Below are 25,269 nucleotides of genomic sequence, written 5' to 3'. Positions count from 1 at the left end.
TCTCCAGCATACCTCTCCGGAACAGGCATCCGAGGTTCAGACTGGGAGAGCGGATCAGCTGGAACGGGGGGCACGAACGGCGTGGGTGGCGCAGTGGGCATGCGCAGATGTTGAATTTGCTGGGTTAGCTCGGACACCTGCGTCACCAGTGCCTGTATGGCACGTCCGTTGTTGTTAAGCCCCTCCTCTTGAGCGTCCATTCGTTGCATGCTAGCGCCGATGAAAGCCTCCATAGACATCTGGGTCTCGCCTGCTGCTCCCATCGATTGGTCAGATCGTTCTGTCATGACGTGCTGGGAAAAAAGGAAGCAAATGCAGGCGATCTCAAGAAAGTACGTTTATTATCACTCAGAACAGAAGTTGACTCAGGCAGATCGTGAGGGTCAGACGGCTGTAGCAGGGTGACGCAGGGACTTAGATGGTCGTGATGAATCCGGCGGTGAAACGGCGTGAAGGTGAAGACAGGAACCAGACACGAAGAACAAACAGCACAGGACTCCAGGAAGACATCAACTCAAACGGGAAACACGGCACAAACATCGAGCAACGATCTGACAATGAGAGAAGGATTCAGTGAGTCTTTTAAAGGAACAGGAGATGAGTGACAGCTGGCGCTGAGCTGATTGCGGATGATGTGATTAACTGATAATTAATACGGTGACACCCACACACACACGCACATGGCACACAGACAACAATAACAAATGCACGAGACAAGCAGGAAGCAGCGCACTCATGAACCGTGACAGGCACAAGCTGATTGGCTTCTGATGATCCTGCAGCCAATGAGATTCCTTGCTCAACATTTGAATAGTCTGGTTCAGTGTTTGCTGTAGGATAGTTCCTCTGAAATTCAACATCTTAAGATAACTGAACTGTGTTTTATCATTCCACACTAAACAATGTTCGATAGTCAGTGGCTTTTTATTTTATGTTCTTATTATGTACTTATTATAGTAATTGAAATAAATGGGTAATAACTAGGTATAACCCTGATCCCATATAGTTACCTTATATTACCCAGTACTTTTCTTAGTAGGGGAGAACGGGGCACAACCTAACACACTTTGGTTTTGGCCCAATTATAAAAATAAAAAAAATTAAGTTAGATTCATCTTTTCTTTTTTACAGAAGCAACACACACATCTCTGCTACAAATGAACACTTAAAGCTTTTTTTTTTTTCTAGGACCTTCCATTTTCATACAGTTGCACTGAAAGTGACAGAAGTGCAGATGTCACAGCTTACCCCATATGCGGGGTTAATTGTAACAGACAGAGGGGTTAGTTGAACACTTGTGTGTAACACACATAATTCAGTACTATTTTATCTGTATAGTTTGATATTGTGTGTGCATCTGTATAGATATATATCCATACATCCATCCCTCATCCAATCATTCTATTATGGAGCAATATCATGGATAGAGATACAGGAAAGGGCAGCACAGTTTTGCAATAAATAAATGAGTAAAAATCATCAAATATTGTAATTCTAATTGAATTATATTCGTGTGTGGCAGCTGCATCAAAATTATTATTATTATTATTATTAATAACAGTAATAATAATAAAAACGAGCTTAAAATCACATTTTAAAGGGTTTATTGCATGAAAAACAGGCTATATTCTTAATAAATAAATAAGTGATCAATGCAAAGTAAACAAATGTGGGGGAAAATCATACTTTGACATTTGAAGTACAACATTGTTTGTGAAAGTCCAACAAAGTTAAATGTGGCAAAATAAATATATAAATAAATACTCAAACCTGAAAGTTGTGTGACTCCCTGTTTTCATTTCATTATCATTGTACACTTGGTGGATTAGTTATAACACTGTGCTACATCTAACCCCAGTTGTTAAGGGTTTCTGTCATAATGTGCATCAGTGTGATTAGTAGATTTTCCTTAAAAATAGTGCTTTTAACCATTTTAAATGTAGTGTCTCATTCGTACGTGTCTCTTTCTATGTGTGAAATTGTAATGTAGTGGCTTTACAAGAACTAGAAGTTTTACAACAACAGTCACCACTCACATTTTCTACACATTTTAGTCCAGTTTAGTAAGGAATATAAGATTATATGTTTACTTAGTACATCATAATAAATGAATAAAGTCTGTGAAAGGTTTGATATTGTGTAGTTTGTGATCCTCCATCAGCAGCTGCAGTTTCTCTCAGCTGTATCAGTGCAGTCACTGTGACGTCTGACTGACAGAGGTTTTTGTACGACTCTTTATCACTGTGTGAACACAGCTTTACTGCTTATTTCATGATAACTCTGACAGTAATAATCTCCTGTATCTTCAGTCTGGACTCCACTGATGGTCAGAGTAAAATCACTGCCAGATCCACTGCCACTGAATCTAGATGGAGTTCCTGTATTACGGGTTGTTGCAAAATATATGAGGAGTTTAGGAGCTTCTCCAGGTTTCTGTGAGTACCAGGCTAAGTAATGACCATATGAACTATAATAATAAACATCACTGCTGGTTTTACAGTTTATTCTGACTTCTTCTCCTGGTTGAACTGCTGTTATTGATGGACTCTGAGTTACAGTGATCTGTCCTCTACACTCTGAAAGAAAACACAAACAAAAAATGATTATTATATATTTCACATTTTAAGATAATTAATAATGATTATAAAAACTGTATTACACAAACCTTGAATAAACAGTGCAATGGTCCAGATGAAGATGTTGATTGTGTTCATTGCTGTAGTTTAGTCTTGTGTGATGATGAAGATTGTGTTGTGTTCTGCTCTCAGTCATGAAGTGTTAAACTCACAGCACTATAAACACTCTCAGAGCACTGAAGCATGTGCTGACAATGCAAAGAAGTGGGCAGGATTTACAACAGCTTGTGCTGATAACAAACTAATATACACTAGAGTTACAGAATCATGACTTTATTTTGTATTTTTATTGTGACTCCTGAGACACTGAGGCAGTGCAGATGAACGTCCATCTCTGTGTCCATATTCAGTCATGTGACCATCATCACTGCTACACTTCCACTAGATGAACCGCCATCACTAAAGTAAGATCATGAATCATGAGTCTGTTCAGAAAGTATCAGGACTGATTGTGAATCTCTAATCAGAGTTCATGGTGTCACTCCATCTATCATGAAGCCTCATGTGTGTCTGAAATCATCAAATGGAGAAGAAACAGGCTGTTAAAGATGGAGACATATTAGAGCTTGTTCACGTTTCATGATCTTGTGTGGAGATTCATAACCAGTCCAGATACTTTTAGAACAGACCTTGAATATGAAAACATGCTTGACTGTGTAGAACATGCAAAATACCTTTTATATTTTCATTGTTGACACTTTCTATTGACTTTGGCTCTAATATTCAATAAACTCATTATTTGAAGAGATTTTCACTGAAGATTGAAGTCTGAAGCTGCAGGTTTTTCTGTGAATCATGATGATTGATCTGCATATGAAGAACAGAAGCATCATTATGAGAAACTCCACAACATCATCCATGATCAAAGAGGTCAAAGGTCACCTCAGAGGTCACAGCTCATCAAATATATTTCTTTAAACAGTGTTATATCAGAAAGCCTTTAGTCAAATCTGAATGAGTGAGTGTTGAGAAGAGCTGAGGATCTTCTAATATCAGTGTGTTGAAGTGTTGTTTCTCTCTCTCTGCTGGAGTGTGTGTTCACTCGAGTGGAATAGAGGTTTTTGTACGAGCGTTTCATTAGATTGTATCACTGTGGTGGACTTTCGGTGGAGGAACTAAACTGGTGATCGGTAAGTCTATTTAATCACCTAATAAAAAAATACAATTTAGATTTCAGAAAGTGTTTTACAGTGGAAACAAGAACAACATTTATTAATAATAATGATTATTAGATATTGTGGTGATACTTTACTTAAAGCCTTTATGTATAATGCATTATAAAGGTATCAATAGCGTATGTTATAATGTCATATATGTTTTCATAAATAACTGTAACCAAAGTTAAAATGTTTTATACTATTTGCAAATTCCTTGTTACATCTAGAATTGGTTGTTTGTCATGAGTTTTAGTGTATTATAATTTTTTGGAGGTGTAACAATGAATAGATAATATTATAATCTGTTAAAACTGTGGTTAAAATTATTGATTAGATTATACATGAAAAAAAAAAAATATATATAAATGAAATAAAAATTCTAAACATATTTCCACACTGTGTCTCACTATGAGTTTAATCAGTTTTTTACAGGTTTGTCTTTCCTTCATTTATTTCTACACTGAGTTCATATTTAGTTCATCTTTTATTGTAGAAATCATACATGGAAAAAAGAGATTTGACATCAGAATGTAAATGTTGCTCCTTTCTGTAGTTCAGTCAATGATACTGAATCTCTTTTTCTCATGTTGTGCTTATAATTCAGTGTTTTGTTCATAATTCAGTGTTTTGTTCATTCTGTGTGATTCAATTGTGTTTTAACTCTGTTTGAAATTGAGTTACATTTTCAGTTCAGGCGAATATCTCAAAATGTAAGATATTTATGTTCAGAGTGAATAATTGCTGGAATTAAAGCAGTCAGATCGGCCTGATAATAGATAATATGTGTTATAACTGCTGTTACACTTATTGATTAGATCATACATGCATTTTAATGTATATAGCAGTGCATAATTAATGCATTAAACTACTTTTACATGGGAACAATATTATTATATGACAGTTTTGGTTGATGCTTTTGATTTGTAACGAAAAACTGAAGACCTTAGCAAATGGCATATGTTATCAGTTCACTGTCAGTTCTCTAATAATAGGAAGGTTTTTTTTAACAACTTGTATGTCTGCCTGAATTATTGAAGCCAGAAATATACTGTGACTACACTGTATGTTGGCATTGCATTCCCCCTCGGTCTAGGCTATAGGAAGATGGGGTGGTCTTTGGATATTTAACTAAACATATTTTCATTTCAAGGAATGTTTTTCTTGCTGATCTGGGGTGTGTTTCCCGTACAACTATATAGCTCACTGCTTAACTACCATAGTCAGTGCATCGTTGGAGAAATCATCTAGCTCGTCACGACTGTTTCCCGAAACCGTCTGTCGCAAAGTATCGTTCAACCACGTTGGTTTATGACGTCTCGCACGTGGTGGACTAATAACTTATTTTAATTAATCTGTTTGAGATCGAATTAACGCTAGATTTTGTCATATAAGTTACAGACATGACATCTGAAGACCATTTCTAATTTTTCTCAGTTATTTTGCTTTATTACCAGACTCAATATTTGGCTCGTTCTTACATAGTAGAGCACGTTCGCACATGCGCAGTCTTCAAAAACGGTGCTTTAAATCTCTTGACAAACTAAAAGACGTAAATTACATTTGTATGTATTCTAAATAAATAACACGGGGTGTACTGAATGTCAGCTTGCTTATTTTGCTAAAGATAAGGATTTATTCAGTCTACATCTCATGTAAACTAGAAACTCTGCTTCTAAGCACAGCTCGAGAGCTGTCGTTCCAACCACACAAGTTTGCGATGTTGTTTGCGAACGTTCGTTGGAACGATGGTTTCGGGAAACACCAAATCGTTGAACTATGCTGATAACAACGGAACTTGCGACCATAGTTGGCTAATGATGCTTTCGGGAAACGCACCCCTGGTTGGTGGAAAATGGACATCCCAGAAGACTGTGGCTATCCGTTTTCATGAACATGAGGCATCAGTTCCTGGTATCTTGGCAAAAGTCCAAGATGCTATTGGATCAGAAGATGGTATGATACTGACTGATGGCCAGGGGAATGAAATTCTCGATACAGAGGGAACACAAGGTAACTGCAAAAGATGAGATTGACTACAAGCTGTTTTAAAAAATCTAAGAAAAACACAATGAAAACACCAGTAAGGTCAGAGAAATGTAATACCAGTTGATAAAAAAAAGTTCTATACAGCTAAACAATATAAATATGATTTAATTTTTTTAATTCACATAAAAATATTATTAAAATGCATTAAAATGACCTGAATTTATCTGACCCTCAAAAAGTTAAAGAAAAATGATCAGGTTCTGATTGATGAAGCCTCGATAGAGGGCAAAAAGCACATTGAAAGCAGCTTGTTTTGGTGTCTGCATTTTAGTAGTGTTGTTTTCCTATTATAACATTTTCACTTGTTCAATCTTCACATAATTCATCTTTTAAAATACGAATGATTTCCCCAGGGTCAGCTTTACTGGAAACAAAATTCTAGGAAGGTTTTTGCTGTGCCTGAACAACAGTTCTTGAATATGAGATCCAAAAGGAGAAGATTAAAGTAAAATAGCAGATATTTGGAGCATGCTAGTTACTAACAGTTAACCGACTTAAATATATGAAAAACATGGTGTGCTTATTGTAACTTCTTTCCTCAGCCATCGGGTTGATGACAGCCAGCTACCAGAGGTCTTAGAAAGAATTGAAGAGGTGGTGTTGGCATCCCGAGAACTGCCAGAGGTTGGACAGGCCATCAGAGGCTTATCTGAGCTCACGTTGGCACGCAGACGTTTTATTACATTCACGGACGAAGAACGTGCAGCTATTAAAAATGCATTTGCTTGCATAATTTGCAATGGTTTGTTAACAAGATAATTTAGTCTCTATAAGATTTGTTGATAGCCAGGATAGTATTTTGTGAATTAAACTGTAATATTTTCCTCTCTTCTATCTGGATTAAGATCCCAGAAATATTATGAAAAAACTAACAAGTAATTTTCTTTATTTGAAATTTCTAGGGCCCATGAATGATCCTGTTTTTGCAGTTTGCTGTCAGAGTCTCATTGCATGCAAAGTGTGCTTTGACCAGTGGCAGCGAAATGCCAACACCTGTGTGAAATGCAGAGGAGACAACTCAAGGGAAAACACCTGCAGAGTCACAGGAACTGATGGTGCATTGTCTGCTTTTGGTGATCTTAACAAAGATTAAATACAGTGGGGAAAAAAAGCTGTATACCTGTTACAAGTGTCACACGTTAAGAAGTTTCATAATATGGCACTACTACGGCAGCTCTTTATTAGTTACACGTTAAGAGTAAATATACTCATACATATACAGTATAAAAAAAAGTTATTACTGTTCAGTTATTGACTTAAAAGTGAGAAGCACTACAGGCAGCACTTTTTCTGCTTTAATCAGAGTAATTATATACATCATATACAGTGTAAGTTATATACCACATATCACTGTTTAAGTGTCAAGTTCAACTTTTAAAGTAAAATGCAGCACTGGATAGCACTTTATTAAAGCTTTAATGTGATATCAAATTACAGCATTGTTTTAATACAATTGATAATGCCTATGTTCAAAAGACTTGCTGTTTATTTTTGTACTTTGTAAAATTATTGTTCACAGAAATATGTAATAAATGTTAATTTTATGATGAATGTCTTGTTCCTGGTGTTATCGTCATGATTAACTTCTTGTTACATTTATGAGATGAAATATGGCTTCTTTAAAGGCTGTGAAGTCATAATTTACAGCCTGATCAAAGCCCAGTGTAATGTCTGGATAATGATCAGCAAATTCTTCCTCCGCATGGGCTCTGTCTTCCTCACAAGAAAAGGGATCTGTCCCGAATGTGGATGTTCTTGTCAGACAGGACCCCACATCTTGCTGGTACATGTCAGCAAACACAGAGGCCTGTGGAAGGAGTTCCTCGGAAATCTTTGCTGGACACCCACCTTCAGCAAGATGTTTGGTATTCCTTTTCCTACAACGGCAGTACCATAATTAATATATAAACAAGAAGAAAGGTTTAAAAAGATTGTAAGTAAAGCCAACTCTGGCATGAAATGGCTGGGATCTCGATCATAGAGAGGACACAAAATCTACATGTAGCTTGACAATGGTGCAATTATATACAAAATAATGATTTGTGTATAATTTTGTATGTTTACATTGTTACAACCAAAAAAAGAAAAATGCATGTTTAGAAATACCTGCAATCCTATGTGCATTCCATGATAGCAGTTCTAGAGTTCTCAACGGGTCAGGTCGGCCCGACAAACCCGACGGGACCCGCGGGTTCGGGCCGGGTTCGGGTCGAAAATATAATCAAATGACTCGGGTCGGGTCGGACCTCGGGCTTAATCTTTTCCGCTCAGTAAAAAAAAAACAAAAAAAACAAAAACATTTATTAATCATCGCTGCTGGTCACCATAAAGAAAGTCTGGCTGCTGCGTGCAACGTGCATCATGGAGAGGGGCGGGGGCAGACCTGACGCCGCTGAGTGCACGCCTTTAGCCTGGAGAAGAAGATGGAGTTGGTGAAGTAAACTTGCCACAGGTTAATTCACCGTCGCTACTACAGCCTATTTATATATTTAAAGTTTATTGTTTCAGTTGTTTGTATTGTTTGTATTGTTAAAAGGCGTGAACATTAAAGGTTGATTTGAATTCCCATCTGCTGGTCATGATAATACGTGTATGAGAGAAAAAAAAAAAAATCCGTCGGGCCGCAAGCCGGGTTCGGGCAGATAATTCATGTTTATGTGCCGGGTTACATCGGGTCCGGGCTTGGTTGAGGGAGAAATAGTCATGGGGTATTTGCCAGGTTTCAGTTAAACAGATTAAGTCTAATTGTGAGTCCAGGATGAATTTGTTGAGAATGGTGCTTTTATTGTTAAGGGATCTTGTGTTCAATAGTCCAAGCTTGAGAGACTCTTGTTTTGAAGGGGATGAAGCGGAAATGGGAACTGACTGGAGGTTGAAATGGTTCACGTGACGTTGGCTCTGATGACGTTGAGTGTTGCTGTTGTTGAGATGCCGGGACGCGAAAGAGAAGCAATGTGGAAGTGTTTTGCCGAAGCTGTCATTCCCGGTGGATATGTGTATTAAGTTTCTACGGGAGCCTCTGTGGATGTAACGGTGACGTTGAAGTAGTCCGAAGGTTTTTATTTCAGCGGTGAGCTCTGGAGTAGCCGATGGATAGCGGTTTAGCTAGAGTAGATGTTTAGCTGAGTACCGGAAAGCCATGAAGTTGTTAGTGGAGTTTTGCAACCAAGGAAGCAGGATGGAGAGCAGAAAAAGAATTAGGACCAGGTACTGCATCGTCCGGGAGGGAAGTCGTCTTGGGCAGGAGAAGTTAGCGTAACCGCCCGAAAGCGCGGGTGTTAGCCCGATCGATCGAGCGGCGTTGCCAACTATACAGTCCGTAATCCCAAAACGCAGTCGAACCAAACTGGGTTGGGTCCCTCGGTAGCAGAGACGTGCAGGCGAAAAGGTCCAGGTAAGTGCTGAGACAGTTTTAATTCAATGAGAAGTTTTGATTTGATTTCCCGGAGGGAGAAGCGGCAGCCAAAAACGCGCCAGCGTCCTCTCCTCTCCAGCGAGAATGGTAGTAGTACATCATAATAAAAGAATAAAGTGTGTGAAAGGTTTGATATTGTGTAGTTTGTGCTCCTCCATCAGCAGCTGCAGTTTCTCTCAGCTGTATCAGTGCAGTCACTGTGACGTCTGACTGACAGAGGTTTTTGTACGACTCTTTATCACTGTGTGAACACATCTTTACTGCTTATTTCATGTAAACTCTGACAGTAATAATCTCCTGTATCTTCAGTCTGGACTCCACTGATGGTCAGAGTGAAATCAGTGCCATAGATAGATCCACTGCCACTGAATCTAGATGGAGTTCCAGTATAAAGGCTGTTTATGTAATAAATCAGGAGTTTAGGAGCTTCTCCAGGTTTCTGCTGATACCAGGCTAAGCCATTATAGGTTATTCCTACATCCATATGACACTCTATTGTTGCTGTTTGACTCTGTTGGACAGTTTTAACTTTAGGTTGAGTCAGAGTCACTCCTCTGGATTCTGAAGAAGAGAAAATAAAAACTATTAGTGTTTAAAACTATTATCATCATATACTTTTACAAAAACACCAAAACCAGACTCAGTTTTTACATCTTACCTTGAATAAACAGTGCAATGGTCCAGATGAAGATGTTGATTGTGTTCATTGCTGTAGTTTAGTCTTGTGTGATGATGAAGAGTGTGTTCTGCTCTCAGTCATGAAGTGTTAAACTCACAGCACTATAAACACTCTCAGAGCACTGAAGCATGTGCTGACAATGCAAAGAAGTGGGCAGGATTTACAACAGCTTGTGCTGATAACAAACTCATAAACTCTACATAGAAGATTTTACTTTCAGAATAATGTTATTCAACCATTTAGTGATTAATTGAACATATTTATTAATTGTGAAATATTTTTGTTTATGTTTGTCAGGCTGATAAGACACGTTTTGTCTGGAGAATCATGAATGTAGATCATTTTAAACATATGTCATACGCAGCAGTTTCTCTGAGTACAGTTCTGTGCTACACCTTTACAAGCATGTTAACAATGAGAAATCAAGAACTAAATAAATCAGTTTTACTATATTTAGAGTCATAATAAAAAATGTCCATTATGGTCTTTGGAATCAATGTTGACATGTTGCTCTCTGGGAAATATTTTCATGATGTCTATTTATTCCCACATTTTCCACATGCATGAAGTTCATCAGGACTCATAATCAGGTCATTATATATTAAACAATGTGCATCTGAAATGTTCAGAATTATTTATTGATTTATTTGAAGCTGCAGGTTTTTCTGTGAATCATGATGATTGATCTGCATATGAAGAACAGAAGCATCATTATGAGAAACTCCACAACATCATCCATGATCAAAGAGGTCAAAGGTCACCTCAGAGGATTCAAAAAGATTTGAATTCCCGTCTGCTGGTCATGATAATACGTGTATGAGAGAAAAAAAAAAAATCCGTCGGGCCGCAGGCCGGGTTCGGGCAGATAATTCATGTTTATGTGCCGGGTTACATCGGGTCCGGGCTTTAAAAAAAGCCACGGGTCGGGTCGGGTCGGGTTGTAATTTTCAGGCCCGTTGAGAACTCTAAGCAGTTCGTTCAAGCCCAATTGAGGAAACCTGACAAGTGAGATCGGATACACAAAATCTAGTTGTGTTGTCCTCCGTGTTGATCACCTCATAGTCTTGAAGTTGCAGCAGGGCTTCTTTCAGGGGATAGTTGACTCTGTTATTTATTTCTGGCTATATTTGCTCAACTTTGAGGTTCTGTGGATACAGTATCATACTATTTATTTTATTGTGTAAAGAAATGATGGACTTCAGGTGAGGTTCTTAATGTGGCAGGGAAAACGTACCCTTGATGATTTTGTCTGGACATATGGTTGCCTGTTTATATTGTATCTGTGTCTGGACAGCAGCTCTTGGATATACAGGCACATATAAAACTCTTTTCCATGGTCAACCCGGATTTGATCCCACATGCCGTTTTTTTGTCACAGCTTCTCTGAAAGAAAATCCAGGCTTCAAAACTGGCAGTGCAGTTTAAGTGTTCAAAACCTGCTGAATTAGTTCACAATGATTCTCAGTTCTAGTTAGACCAGTTGAATTTCAAATTGTTCATAAGGGCCAAAGTATTGTGATATAGTGTGTTTAATGGGTAGGGGGCCCATAGAAATATCTTGTCAGGGAGTCAAAAACGTTTCCAGTCTGTGACATCTGAAAAGTGCAGTGATGTGTTCACTCAGGTCAGGAATTGAGAACCATTGATTTAAGACTGACACACAAAGAATAAATGTTAATGGGGCATGTATTAACCTGTCAACTTAACAATCTATCAGAAAGTTTACAGGTTAATACATGCCCCATTAACATTTATTCTTTAGTGAGTCTGAAATGCAGTGGCAGTTCTGTTATAACAGCTTGTTTTGTGAACTATTAGGGTTTACGCAATCTGAATCCAGTCCCCTACCATGCAGAATACATGGGACATAAACTACACTTGGACCAAAATGAGAAGCTGGTGATGTTTGGAGTGACGCATGTTGTGACAGAACTGCCACTGCATTTCAGACTCACTCAGGAATAATCAACAATAATACTATTTAATTAATAAGCTTTAACTTTAAATGATTAGACAACTGCATTAAATAACTAATTTAAAGGCCTTAAAGACAGGGTAAAACCAACCGTATGTCGCAGTTCATGATATGGTGATGAACCAGTCGTAGTGCTTTACCGACCCGAACTTCACCTGCACGTATGCCTTTTGATGACAGATAACCTGTCATAAATGTGCGCCCAAATGTTGAACAAAGAAGAAAATCTTGTTTTTGTGATATAACTCATTAGTATGCATTATACTAAAACAATTACGCATGGACAGTCCCCTTAATGATAGGTGTGTGTGTGTGTGTGTGTGTGTGTTTACAAAGAGTGTTACATATACATCTGAGATTACATGTCATGCCAGATCTTCTCATTAATCCTGGCAAAGATGTACAATAAATGCAAATGCGAAAGGAAGACACAATCATTATCAGTAATAACAAATAGATTTGCTTTTGCAGGCTGAATATTTTTGTGCTGCATTCATAACAAATGTCCCCTTACATAACATGAATAAACATGAATAATAAACTTACCTCATTTATAGCTCTGGCCACTGCCATCTCTAGATGACTATCATCAACGTGGCTGCGTCTTTTCACGTTGTGTTCTTTGCAAAATCTGCGAACACTCCTTGCAGAGCATTTTTGTACACCCGTTTGGGATAAGTGTGCATAAATATTTTTATTATGATCATCAATCATGTTGACGATCACATCTGCGTGCCTTGCTAAAGATGCCATTGTAATAATTTTGTCTTGTAATAATTAATAATCTTTGCTCCCCCTGCCGTTTACCTTTGCAAATGCTGATGAAAAAAGGTAGCTCCGTCGTGGAAAATGTAGCTTTTTAAGATTTTGTTTATTTCATTTTTCACAATTTAGTTTTAAGAAGTAAGATTGAGAAACGAAATATAGGAAAATGTATTAATTCCTTCTTTTTAAAATCCATCTTCTTTTTTCTTCATTTTATGACGGATATAATAAATTGAAAAACGATTACATTTTTTGTTTTCTGTTTTTTAATTGAAAACGGATTTGGAATGGACGGAAGATACCCTGATTCTTGTGACATATAAACGCACACATTAACCCGATCACTCGTTTAGCGTTCATGTAAACTCATTCATATTCATCAATCATAATGAATTCAGTCCGATTGAAACACAAGTTGTTCATGTAAGCGTATCTGCAGAGTTTCTGTCCAGCTCTTAACGCTGAATGTGCTCTTGGATGGTTAGATACATGATGGGCTAATGTAGAAAATAAATGACTTAAGGTCATTAAAAATATATTCTAATCCTATTTTTTTGTCATTAAGGGAAATCATCTTGTCTCAGTTACAAATTTAACTGGTAAATGATAAAGAATGATGACCCACATATTGTATGTTCAGAGATGACAGATTAATAAGCAAACATGGTATTTATGACTGGATGAAACTTTTGATACTTTGATAAAGTGTCTCTCCTATTGAATATCTCCCATCAGTGTGGCTGTCATGAAAACAATAGTGAAGACCACTGACTTTATTAAACACTTACACATTAAAAACAACTGGTGTTTCTGCTTCACTCCGCATCGCTCTCATACTGTGATCTGAAACACTGACAATAAAACATCCCAGTGCCATAATCAATATCAGCTCTAACTCTTATTTCATATCAAATATATTACCACTGATAAATGTATATTTTTAAAGTCTTTAGAAACTGTGGTAAACATTGATATTGTGTAGTTTGTGATCCTCCATCAGCAGCTGCAGTTTCTCTCAGCTGTATCAGTGCAGTCACTGTGACGTCTGACTGACAGAGGTTTTTGTTCGACTCTTTATCACTGTGTGAACACACCTTTACTGTTTGGATAGTGTAAACTCTGACAGTAATAATCTCCTGTATCTTCAGTCTGGACTCCACTGATGGTCAGAGTAAAATCACTGCCAGATCCACTGCCACTGAATCTAGATGGAGTTCCAGTATAACGGTTTGTTGCTCTATATATGAGGAGTTTAGGAGCTTCTCCAGGTTTCTGTGAGTACCAGGCTAATAAATGATAACCACTCCACACATACACATTACTGCTGGTTTTACAGTTTATTCTGACTTCTTCTCCTGGTTGAACTGCTGGTATTGATGGACTCTGAGTTACAGTGATCTGTCCTCTACACTCTGGAAGAAAACACAAACAAAAATGAAAATTATGTTCAGTATATGATAAATATACACATTTCACATTTTAAGAGAACTAATAATAATTGTAAAAGCTGTATTACACAAACCTTGAATAAACAGTGCAATGGTCCAGATGAAGATGTTGATTGTGTTCATTGCTGTAGTTTAGTCTTGTGTGATGATGAAGAGTGTGTTCTGCTCTCAGTCATGAAGTGTTAAACTCACAGCACTATAAACACTCTCAGAGCACTGAAGCATGTGCTGACAATGCAAAGAAGTGGGCAGGATTTACAACAGCTTGTGCTGATAACAAACTCATATACACTAGAGTTATAGAATCATAACTTTATAAAAGAGCCTTTGTTTTCACATTGATGTTGGATGTATTGTGTCTTCAGATGGTAGATAGTGAATGTGCAAGAGCCTAGACGTTATTTTTAAAATGTCCAAGTATATGCTCATACATAACCCTGGGTAGAATAATGGCCCATTTGAGTTGCAGTCTGCCTTGACCTCTAGGTGAATGTGTCTGTGCATAATTTCAGATGTAATATTGTAAATATATATGTTTGTCTAACACTTCCAATTAGTTACTTTACAGATTTTGAGTACTGATACAAAATATATTAACTAAATATTAACTCATAAATGATGCTGTACGATCACAGGTTAAACTACCCAGCAGGATATAGACTATTAACATTTTACAGAACGTTACACATTTACAAGCAAAAATATTACCTACCGTAAACAAATGCAAATGCTAATTAGCTGTGCTAATGCTCAGCCGCTCGGCAGGACCGATGGACTCCCTATATTTGGCTGTCATTTTTGTGATGCTCGAACCGACGATTGACAGCAGGTTGTCAAACTGTCTCCGACTCATCCTAAAATAAGCCTTAAACCGACCATCATTAAGGCGAAGCTCCTGGACCAATTGGTGGCACTCCCCGCGGTCTTTCCTCTTTCTAAGGGTCACATGTATCCACATGGATCTCCTTTTCCCTGTCTCCTGAGTGTTTATACAACTCTAACCCTCGATCAAAGCCAGAGCAAGCGCCCTCTGCTTGTGCTTTGTTTTTGTTTTTTTGACTGTACAATGTGAAAGTTTACTTAACTGCAAACCAAGTATTTTTTTGTTTTTAGAGCGCTCGTGATTAGACTGATAGGACAGCTGACTCGTGGTTGCTTAGCAACATAAAAACGTAGCGCACTGCTAGTTCTGTGTGATGGGAAAAAGCACTGAAAAAAGGCAGGGCTGTGCGCCTCGCGGTTTAGAACCTGAAAAACGCGTTAGGTGTGATCGGGGCCTTACTGAGCCCAAAAGTTATTTTTCAATGGTCTGAGACATCTCAGCAAGCTTTCGAAAACTGTAGAGTTTTATTGGCAAGTGCCCCTGTTTTGACCGCTCCAAATTTTGAGAAGTCCTTTAGTCTTGCGACTGATGCTAGTGCTTGCGGTGCAGGCGCTGTTCTCTTGCAGGAAGACTCGAACGGAGCTGAACATCTTGTTAGTTATTTTTCCAAGAAGTCCAATTGTCATCAACAGGTTTACTCAACCATTGAGAAGGAAGCCCTCACCCTTGTGTTGTTGGTACAACATTTTGAAGTATATTTGGGATCAATTGCTGCTCAAATTGTGGATTATACGGATCATAACCCTCTGGTTTTTCTAAATCGGATGAGAAATCGAAACCAACGACTTGTGTGGTGGAGTCTCATTTTGCAGCCTTTCCATTTGGAAATTTAGCATGTGCGAGGGAAGGATAACGTAATCGCTGACGCTCTTTCTAGAATGTAACATGATGTCTCTGTTGCGTGTTTTTCTCTTCTTCTTCTTTTTGCATTTCTAGGGCCCAGAGGTGCTGTAAGATGAAGTGGAGTAGGAGATGATTCATGGATCGACAGACTACTTAATTATTGTTTTGGGTTGTTTCTTAATTTTTTCTCTCTTTGATTCTTTGCAGAATCTCTTGAGGAGGGAGGTGTTACGACCCTGTCCTTATTCTCTACCTGATGGTGGCAGTATAACATCCGACTGTGACGTCACTGTTAATTGGATAATTGATGGGTGGACAGTATAAATGTTTGAACTGATTTACCCAGCGTTACTTCCTCTGGTGGACCGTAGTTCTCCAGAGAAGTTGTTTGTTCCAGTTTGTTCTATTTTAGTTTGTCTATTATTTACCAACATTTATTACCCCATTGGACTATTATTTTATCTTGTTTATTTAAATCCCTGGACATTGTGTTATATTTCTGTAACAGATCATTTTTGTTCCACATACTGTAAGTAAGCTTGCAATGCAAACTGTTTGTTTGTATGTGTAAACCTCTTTATGTTACGGTCGGAAACGAGCTGGCCGTGACAGTCAGGAATATTGTAAACTACAGCAATTTCAAGAAAATTCTAAAAGAAAATATGTATTTGTTATTAGTTTGATCAATATTAAAATAGTTCAACATAAACCTATTTTAGTTCATTGCTACTTTGATGTTTAACATTACAATTCCAGGAGTCTTTACAGTGGACCTTACATTTAAGATAAAGACTTTCAATTGTTCTCAACTTCTCATGAACCGCTAGACTTTTCAGAGTCAGCTCTGGATATGTTAATTGAGGTTATAAAATATAAACACGTTCAGTTTTCATAGAAGCCAAGCTGATTTGTGTGTAAGACCTTGAATGGAAATAAAGAACATCACTTTTGTTTGCATTTACAGAGATGTCTACTCTACTGATCAAAGATATCCTCCTGAGATTCAGACATATCGGACCTCTATAGAGTAGGAATACACATTTTTATATTTATCTGAGACCACAATTGTTATATTAGTAAAATCGATTTGTCTAATAGAAATGGTCAGTTTTCGCTGCATTTGAATGTATGGTAAAGTATTTCTATGAAATATGAGATGTAAGCAGTCTGTTCCTGAAACTTCCGTTTAATTGGAAGATGGGGAAAAATGATGTGGAATATCTCGTGCTTTTCAAAGCATGCCGGGTTTGTTAATAATAGCTTCTGCTATTTAACTTTAATAATACACCGCACATAACTTTCTAAATCAGCCATTGCAATAATCAAACGTGGACTATAGAGGATACAACTGAAGCATAAGAAGTTAAACTAAGGTAAGAAAAACACAAAAGTGTTACAATGTGTCTTCACACATAAACAACATGTTGGGAAGACGATCAGTTACTGGCACTTCCACCGGTCGCCATAGGAACGCGTTAACAACACGTAAGCACATGTAGGAACGTGTTACATATGATTTTATGAAAATGATCAATAATTTAGTTTTGGCTCATTGTTTATATGTGGCAGAACACAGCATCCAAAGTTTGCAGTTACAGAAAAAAAGTATTGTAACAAAATAAATAAATGTAGCTATAAATAAATCACTCAGAAGAGTTGTGCAACTGCAGAATCAGAGTCAAGATCAGAACAAAAGCATCAGTCATGTTGGGTCCGGCCTGAGGACTTTGTCTACATCACAGGCATTGACCTTTCTTTACAGTGTTTCACAGTTGCTGAGACACATTTTCTGAAAGCTTCACCCATTTTCTCACAACATTAAACACAAATCCAAATTTTCAAACTAAACTCAGAAAACCATCGACTCTTCTCAAAAAGTCAAACAATTACTGTACTCAAAATCAAACAATGCTTTCAGATCATACACACACATCCATCAGACACAACATCAAAGCATGGAGAAAACAGCATCCAGAACGTTACAGAAAAGAATAATATTGTATACAGTAAACAATTTTTGCAATTACATTAAAAGTCTAGTAATTGCAACTGAGTAGAGTTAACATATTGTATTCTGTATGCACTACAAGTAGGCTATAGTATTTTACTGAATATTAGTTCATATTAATAGTTTATTATTATTATTATTTGCATACTGTAAAAATACTGCAGTCCAACTGCAAAAGCCAAAAAGGTCAAATAAAACTCTTAATGAAAGGCATATTACGGTAGACTCAAATACTGTAAGTTGTGCAGCTGCAACATCGAGGACAATGAGAGCTGATTCTGCTTCAGCATCATGTGATCCTGCTGGCTCTGGCTTTGTCCACATCACAGACAATGTTGTCTCCTGCCGGACGAAGGGAAAAACCTTCTAGTCAGACACATCCAGCCTTGACAACACTGTCCCCTTGCTCTTCCTCGTCCTCATCCTCCTCTTACACGTACTCTTCCTCTCCTCTCAGGTTGTTTCCATATATTGTTCATATCATCAGTGCACCTGTGTCAGATGCACACTCTGAACTGGCTCATATTATACAGTCGGTTTGATCCATTTGTCAAAAAAGTCAGCATAGGATTTTTTTTTTTATAATTTTTTTAGGACCGACGCAGAGTAATTGTGTGAAAACAGAAACAGGCCCTTCAGTGATACAGTGTAAAACACATAAATTAACACTTAATACCTTAATTGACTCTCCTAATGCAGTCCCTTGCAAAGCATGCTGGGAACTCCAGGTCCACGGCCCAGGGCTGCGTTTAGCATCATAAGCCTGAAGTAGATCGTAGAGCACACGGGGAAAGATGTTGGCAGTTTATGTTAATGTCTAATGTTCAGGGCTGCGTTCTCCGAAACTACCTTAACGCTACGTCGTTCTTAAGTTGTACCTTAAGAAGTACCTTATCGTTAATACGTGGTTTCCGAAACCTTCTTAGTTAAGTATACCTTCTGTAAGTCATAAGTTCGTAAGGTTGGTCTGGAGCGCTCTTAGCTATAGCCTACCTTATCGCTGCTGACGGTTCATACCGCTAGTGGCCACCACTACGCAAAAAGCTTTTTTACATCGCAGTTTAATTACACATAGAAAATTTTATATGAACATTTAATATAAAATCTGATTTAGTATTAAAATTACATTTTTACTTTAAAATTTTACACATAAAATACTTAAGTTGTTATAGCCTACACCCAGTGTATGGAAGTGTTTTCATTAATAAAGTTTCCATACACTAATGGTTGTTAGCTTTTTTAATTACTATCCTAAGGCACATCAGCTGGCGAACCATTTGACAGAAAAGGCTTAGGAGTCTATATAAAGAAAGATGAGTTTACACAAACTTTATAGCTATGGCAGTGAGACAGCGAGTACTTGTTTTAAATCAAAGACGGCGCCGTCCGCTGAGCCAGTTAGTGTATGTCAACTACATGGCTGGTGGATAATCAGCATACGTTGTGGAGAACATTAACACACTTATGGCCGTGAGGGTTTGGGATTGCACACTTGCTAAATTATAAACACATACTCATATTTATTTCTGCATGTACATATTTCAATGAGCCCCGATAAATGCAGTTTGTACTATTTCTAAAACGCTTCTTTATAAAGAACATTGTTTTCTCAATACTTTACCTATACCGCTGTGAAGGAAAGAGCGCACAATCGATCATCGAGGCATCGATATCAACCTATTCAGCGCCTCCACCATGGACAGCGCCTGCTAAGGTCGAACTTAAGAAGGTTTACCTTAAGCAACATCCTAAGGTATAGTTCGGAGAACACACGTAGGAAAGGTATACCTGTAGTTAAGGTGTACCTTTTGAGTCTTCGTAGCGCGCTAAGAGACAACGTTATCGGAGAACGCAGCCCAGTTCTGTTGGACATTTAGAGTTGTTTCTGTTATTGAATGTTGTGGTTTGTGCTGAAGAGTAGCGCTTGTGCTCAGACTGTGGACTCTCAGTGTTTTATACTCACTGACATCTGACTTTATATAGTGATTCATTATATACAGTGTGCATAATGATGAACAACACTGTTAATCCAACTAAACTGAGTTATTTTCAATAAACTCCATTAAGTTGTATAGATAATATTGTAGTGGCAAGTTTTACAGGGACAAGCAACACTCACATTTTCTCCACATTTTAGTCCAGTTTAGTAAGAGATATAAGATTATATTATTATATTACATGTTTACTCATATCATAATAATGAATAAAGTCTGTGAAAGGTTTGATATTGTGTAGTTTGTGATCCTCCATCAGCAGCTGCAGTTTCTCTCAGCTGTATCAGTGCAGTCACTGTGACGTCTGACTGACAGAGGTTTTTGTACGACTCTTTATCACTGTGTGAACACCCATTTACTGTTTGGATAGTGTAAACTCTGACAGTAATAATCTCCTGTATCTTCAGTCTGGACTCCACTGATGGTCAGAGTAAAATCACTGCCAGATCCACTGCCACTGAATCTAGATGGAGTTCCAGTATTACGGGTTGATGCTGTATATATGAGGAGTTTAGGAGCTTCTCCAGGTTTCTGTGAGTACCAGTGTAAGTAATGACCATATGAACTATAATAATACACATCACTGCTGGTTTTACAGTTTATTCTGACTTGTTCTCCTGGTTGAACTGCTGTTATTGATGGACTCTGGGTTACAGTGATCTGTCCTCTACACTCTGAAAGAAAAAAGGAAAAAAATAATTTAAATATTTAAAATTTTAAAAGAACTAATAATCATTGTAAAAACGGTATTACACAAACCTTGAATAAACAGTGCAATGGTCCAGATGAAGATGTTGATTGTGTTCATTGCTGTAGTTTAGTCTTGTGTGATGATGAAGAGTGTGTTCTGTTCTGCTCTCAGTCATGAAGTGTTAAACTCACAGCACTATAAACACTCTCAGAGCACTGAAGCATGTGCTGACAATGCAAAGAAGTGGGCAGGATTTACAACAGCTTGTGCTGATAACAAACTCATAAACTCTACATAGAAGATTTTACTTTCAGAATAATGTTAACCCTTGTGTTATGTTGCGGGTCAATTTGACCCGTTTAGATTTTATAGTTGCTGTAAATACTGGTTAACCTATGTTTTTTTTCTTGATATTTTGTGACTTTTTCTCATTTATCATCATGAACATGCATGCAAAGTTTCAACATGCTGGTGTTTTTTGACATATACAAACAAAATTACTATTACGTTTGTGATGTTCGCAGGTCAATTTGACCCGCATAGGCTATTCAAAAGCAACTGTACAGACACAACATAAAAACATTTATTTTATGTATCAACTGGGCATCAACTCCAGTTCTAAAGTGTAAGTGTATCTAAAAGTGCTCTAACCCAAACCAAACACACTTGAAAAAGCTAAATCATGGTGTTCAGAGTTAATTGCAAATTACAAATGAAAATCTTTGACAGACACAGATAGTAAAATAAGCTCTCATTAATATATTCAAGATATCTGAAATATCTTGAGACTTCGACATAGACTGCAGGAAAAATTAGCTCAGATTAATTGATTAATTGTTCAGTTATGACGTTCTAAGCAAAAAAAAAAAAAAGTCAAAAAAATGTATATTCAAATATATATAAATATAATGTATATTCAAATTTTGTCTTAAAAATGGTTAAACAATTTTTTCATTAAATCATATCTTCATATATATATTTTTTTGGAATATTTGACAAATGTTGATATTAAAAGTTTACAGTTTGTACCTGAATCTTTGTTGTTTTTCATAGTGTGATTTTTGAGGAATTGTATTGTAAATCCAATGCGGGTCAATTTGACCTGGACCATCAGGGGAGTGCACAGAATTCCAACATAACACAAGGGTTAATGAACAATCTAGTGATTAATTGTACATATGTATTATTTGTGAAATATTTCTGTTTATGTTTGTCAGGCTGATAAGACACTAGGTTTTGTCTGGAGAATCATGAATGTAGATCATTTTAAACATATGTCATACGCAGCAGTTTCTCTGAGTTCAGTTCTGTGCTACACCTTTACAAGCATGTTAACAATGAGAAATCAAGAACTAAATAAATCAGTTTTACTATATTTAGAGGAATAATAATAAAAATAAAGTCCATTATGGTCTTTGGAATCAATGTTGACATGTTGCTCTCTGGGAAATATTATCATGATGTCTATTTTTCCCACATTTTCCACATGCATGAAGTTCATCAGGACTCATAATCAGGTCATTATATATTAAACAATGTGCATCTGAAATGTTCAGAATTATTGATTCATTTATTTGAAGCTGCAGGTTTTTCTGTGAATCATGATGATTGATCTGCATATGAAGAACAGAAGCATCATTATGAGAAACTCCACAACATCATCCATGATCAAAGAGGTCAAAGGTCACCTCAGAGGTCACAGCTCATCAAATATATTTCTTTAAACAGTGTTATATCAGAAAGCATTTAGTCAAATCTGAATGAGTGAGTGTTGAGAAGAGCTGAGGATCTTCTAATATCAGTGTGTTGAAGTGTTGTTTCTCTCTCTCTGCTGGAGTGTGTGTTCACTCGAGTGGAATAGAGGTTTTTGTACGAGCGTTTCATTAGATTGTATCACTGTGGTGGACTTTCGGTGGAGGAACTAAACTGGTGATCGGTAAGTCTGTCTATTTAATCACCTAATAAAAAAATACAATTTAGATTTCAGAAAGTGTTTTACAGTGGAAACAAGAACAACATTTATTAATAATAATGATTATTAGATATTGTGGCAAACTTTACTTATGACTGTAACCAAAGTTAAAATGTTTAATAATATTTACAAATTCCTTGTTACGGGTCCCACTTTATATTAAGTGGCCCTAATACCTGTGAACTTACATGGTAACTACATGTGTACATAGTATGTAACTACAGCGTAAGTACACACTGGTACATAGTACGTACAGCTGTAATATTTGTGTACCTACACATATGTAACAACTCACGGAATGGTATGCGTAAGTACAAATGTGTAACAGTACATTGGTAACAACACTTTTTTCACTTCAGTAAGTACACGTGTAACAGGAATTATGTAACTACATTTTGTAACAACAATATGTATTTAATCAAGTTCTTCCAATTCCACATGGAATCCAATACTGCAGTTACCAGTTTGGGATACACTGAAACTATATGTAAACCAGGATGATTCCTATGTTTATACCATGACTGGCAGGACTAATGTTGAATTACAGTGTACTTACATGGTAACTCCTCAGCAACGGTAAACAATATAAAGTCTAAAAAGGTCATCCTTACTGTATTATTTAAAACACTGTATTTACAGTGTACTTACATGGTAACTCCTCAGAAACTGTCCACTTAATATAAAGTGTAAAACGGTCGGTCCTTACTATGTAATATGCAAAACACAAACCTCTGTGAAACACTGTATTAACAGTGTACTTACATGGTAACTCCTCAGGAACTGTCCACTTAATATAAAGTGTAAAACGGTCATAACCTACTATGTGATATGCAAAACCCAAACCTCTGTGAAACACTGTATTAACAGTGTACTTGCATGGTAACTCTTCAGAAACTGTCCACTTAATATAAAGTGTAAAACGGTCATAACCTACTGTGTAATATGCAAAACCCAAACCTCTGTGAAACACTGTATTAACAGTGTACTTAAACCCAAACCTCTGTGAAACACTATATTTACAGTGTACTTACATGGTAACTCCTCAGGAACTGTCCACTTAATGTAAAGTGTAAAACGGTCATAACCTACTGTGTAATATGCAAAACCCAAACCTCTGTGAAACACTGTATTAACAGTGTACTTACATGGTAACTCCTCAGGAACTGTCCACTTAATATAACTTAATAACCCTATCTGAGTATGACCGGGACTGGGGTCAGGCCCTGTGATAAGGGCATTTCTTTCCCTCCTCAGGGGTCAGAGGAAGTCTGGAGATGGAGATTGTCTACATTGGCCAGTCATGTGCAGTTGCCTGTTAGTAAGACCAAACGTTCATCATTTGCTGTTTGCTTACCATGTAAGTACACTGTTAATACAGTGTTGCACCAAAGTTTGGGTTTTGCATATTACACAGTAGGTTATGACCGTTTTACACTTTACATTAAGTGGACAGTTCCTGAGGAGTTACCATGTAAGTACACTGTAAATACAGTGTTTCACAGAGGTTTGGGTTTAAGTACACTGTTAATACAGTGTTTCACAGAGGTTTGGGTTTAAGTACACTGTTAATACAGTGTTTCACAGAGGTTTGGGTTTAAGTACACTGTTAATACAGTGTTTCACAGAGGTTTGGGTTTAAGTACACTGTTAATACAGTGTTTCACAGAGGTTTGGGTTTAAGTACACTGTTAATACAGTGTTTCACAGAGGTTTGGGTTTAAGTACACTGTTAATACAGTGTTTCACAGAGGTTTGGGTTTAAGTACACTGTTAATACAGTGTTTCACAGAGGTTTGGGTTTAAGTACACTGTTAATACAGTGTTTCACAGAGGTTTGGGTTTAAGTACACTGTAAATACAGTGTTTCACAGAGGTTTGGGTTTAAGTACACTGTTAATACAGTGTTTCACAGAGGTTTGGGTTTAAGTACACTGTAAATACAGTGTTTCACAGAGGTTTAGGTTTTGCATATTACACAGTAGGTTATGACCGTTTTACACTTTATATTAAGTGGACAGTTCCTGAGGAGTTACCATGTAAGTACACTGTTAATACAGTGTTTCACAGAGGTTTGGGTTTAAGTACACTGTAAATACAGTGTTTCACAGAGGTTTGGGTTTTGCATATCACATAGTAGGTTATGACCGTTTTACACTTTATATTAAGTGGACAGTTCCTGAGGAGTTACCATGTAAGTACACTGTTAATACAGTGTTTCACAGAGGTTTGGGTTTAAGTACACTGTTAATACAGTGTTTCACAGAGGTTTGGGTTTTGCATATTACACAGTAGGTTATGACCGTTTTACACTTTATATTAAGTGGACAGTTCCTGAGGAGTTACCATGTAAGTACACTGTTAATACAGTGTTGCACAGACGTTTGTGTTTTGCATATTACATAGTAAGGACCGACCGTTTTACACTTTATATTAAGTGGACAGTTTCTGAGGAGTTACCATGTAAGTACACTGTTAATACAGTGTTTCACAGAGGTTTGTGTTTTGCATATTACATAGTAAGGACCGACCGTTTTACACTTTATATTAAGTGGACAGTTTCTGAGGAGTTACCATGTAAGTACACTGTAAATACAGTGTTTTAAATAATACAGTAAGGATGACCTTTTTAGACTTTATATTGTTTACCGTTGCTGAGGAGTTACCATGTAAGTACACTGTAATTCAACATTAGTCCTGCCAGTCATGGTATAAACATAGGAATCATCCTGGTTTACATATAGTTTCAGTGTATCCCAA

At 37.1% G+C, this 25,269-nt stretch overlaps 1 long non-coding RNA gene and 1 gene segment (V, D, J or C); both read right to left on the bottom strand.

Annotated features, from left to right (window-relative positions):
• The window catches only part of LOC311071458 (Ig kappa chain V-III region MOPC 63-like), a 178,588-nt gene extending 157,873 nt beyond the window's left edge, over positions 1–20,715 (bottom strand). Inside the window, exons 1-2 of the V gene segment in view lie at positions 20,609–20,715; positions 20,197–20,523 (exon numbers count right to left, since the gene is read on the bottom strand).
• Positions 10,695–12,431, bottom strand: LOC311071186. The gene is made up of 3 exons (XR_014603785.1): positions 12,000–12,431; positions 11,168–11,316; positions 10,695–11,078 (listed from the first exon to the last, which is right to left on the bottom strand). It is a non-coding gene; the product is annotated as an uncharacterized lncRNA (long non-coding RNA).
• Positions 20,716–25,269: the final 4,554 nt, after the last annotated feature.

This window comes from Abramis brama (genome assembly GCF_963993115.1).
Source record: "Abramis brama genome assembly, chromosome: 20".
Classification (NCBI taxonomy): Eukaryota; Metazoa; Chordata; class Actinopteri; order Cypriniformes; family Leuciscidae; genus Abramis; species Abramis brama.
This window is presented reverse-complemented; position numbering and strand designations above follow the sequence as displayed.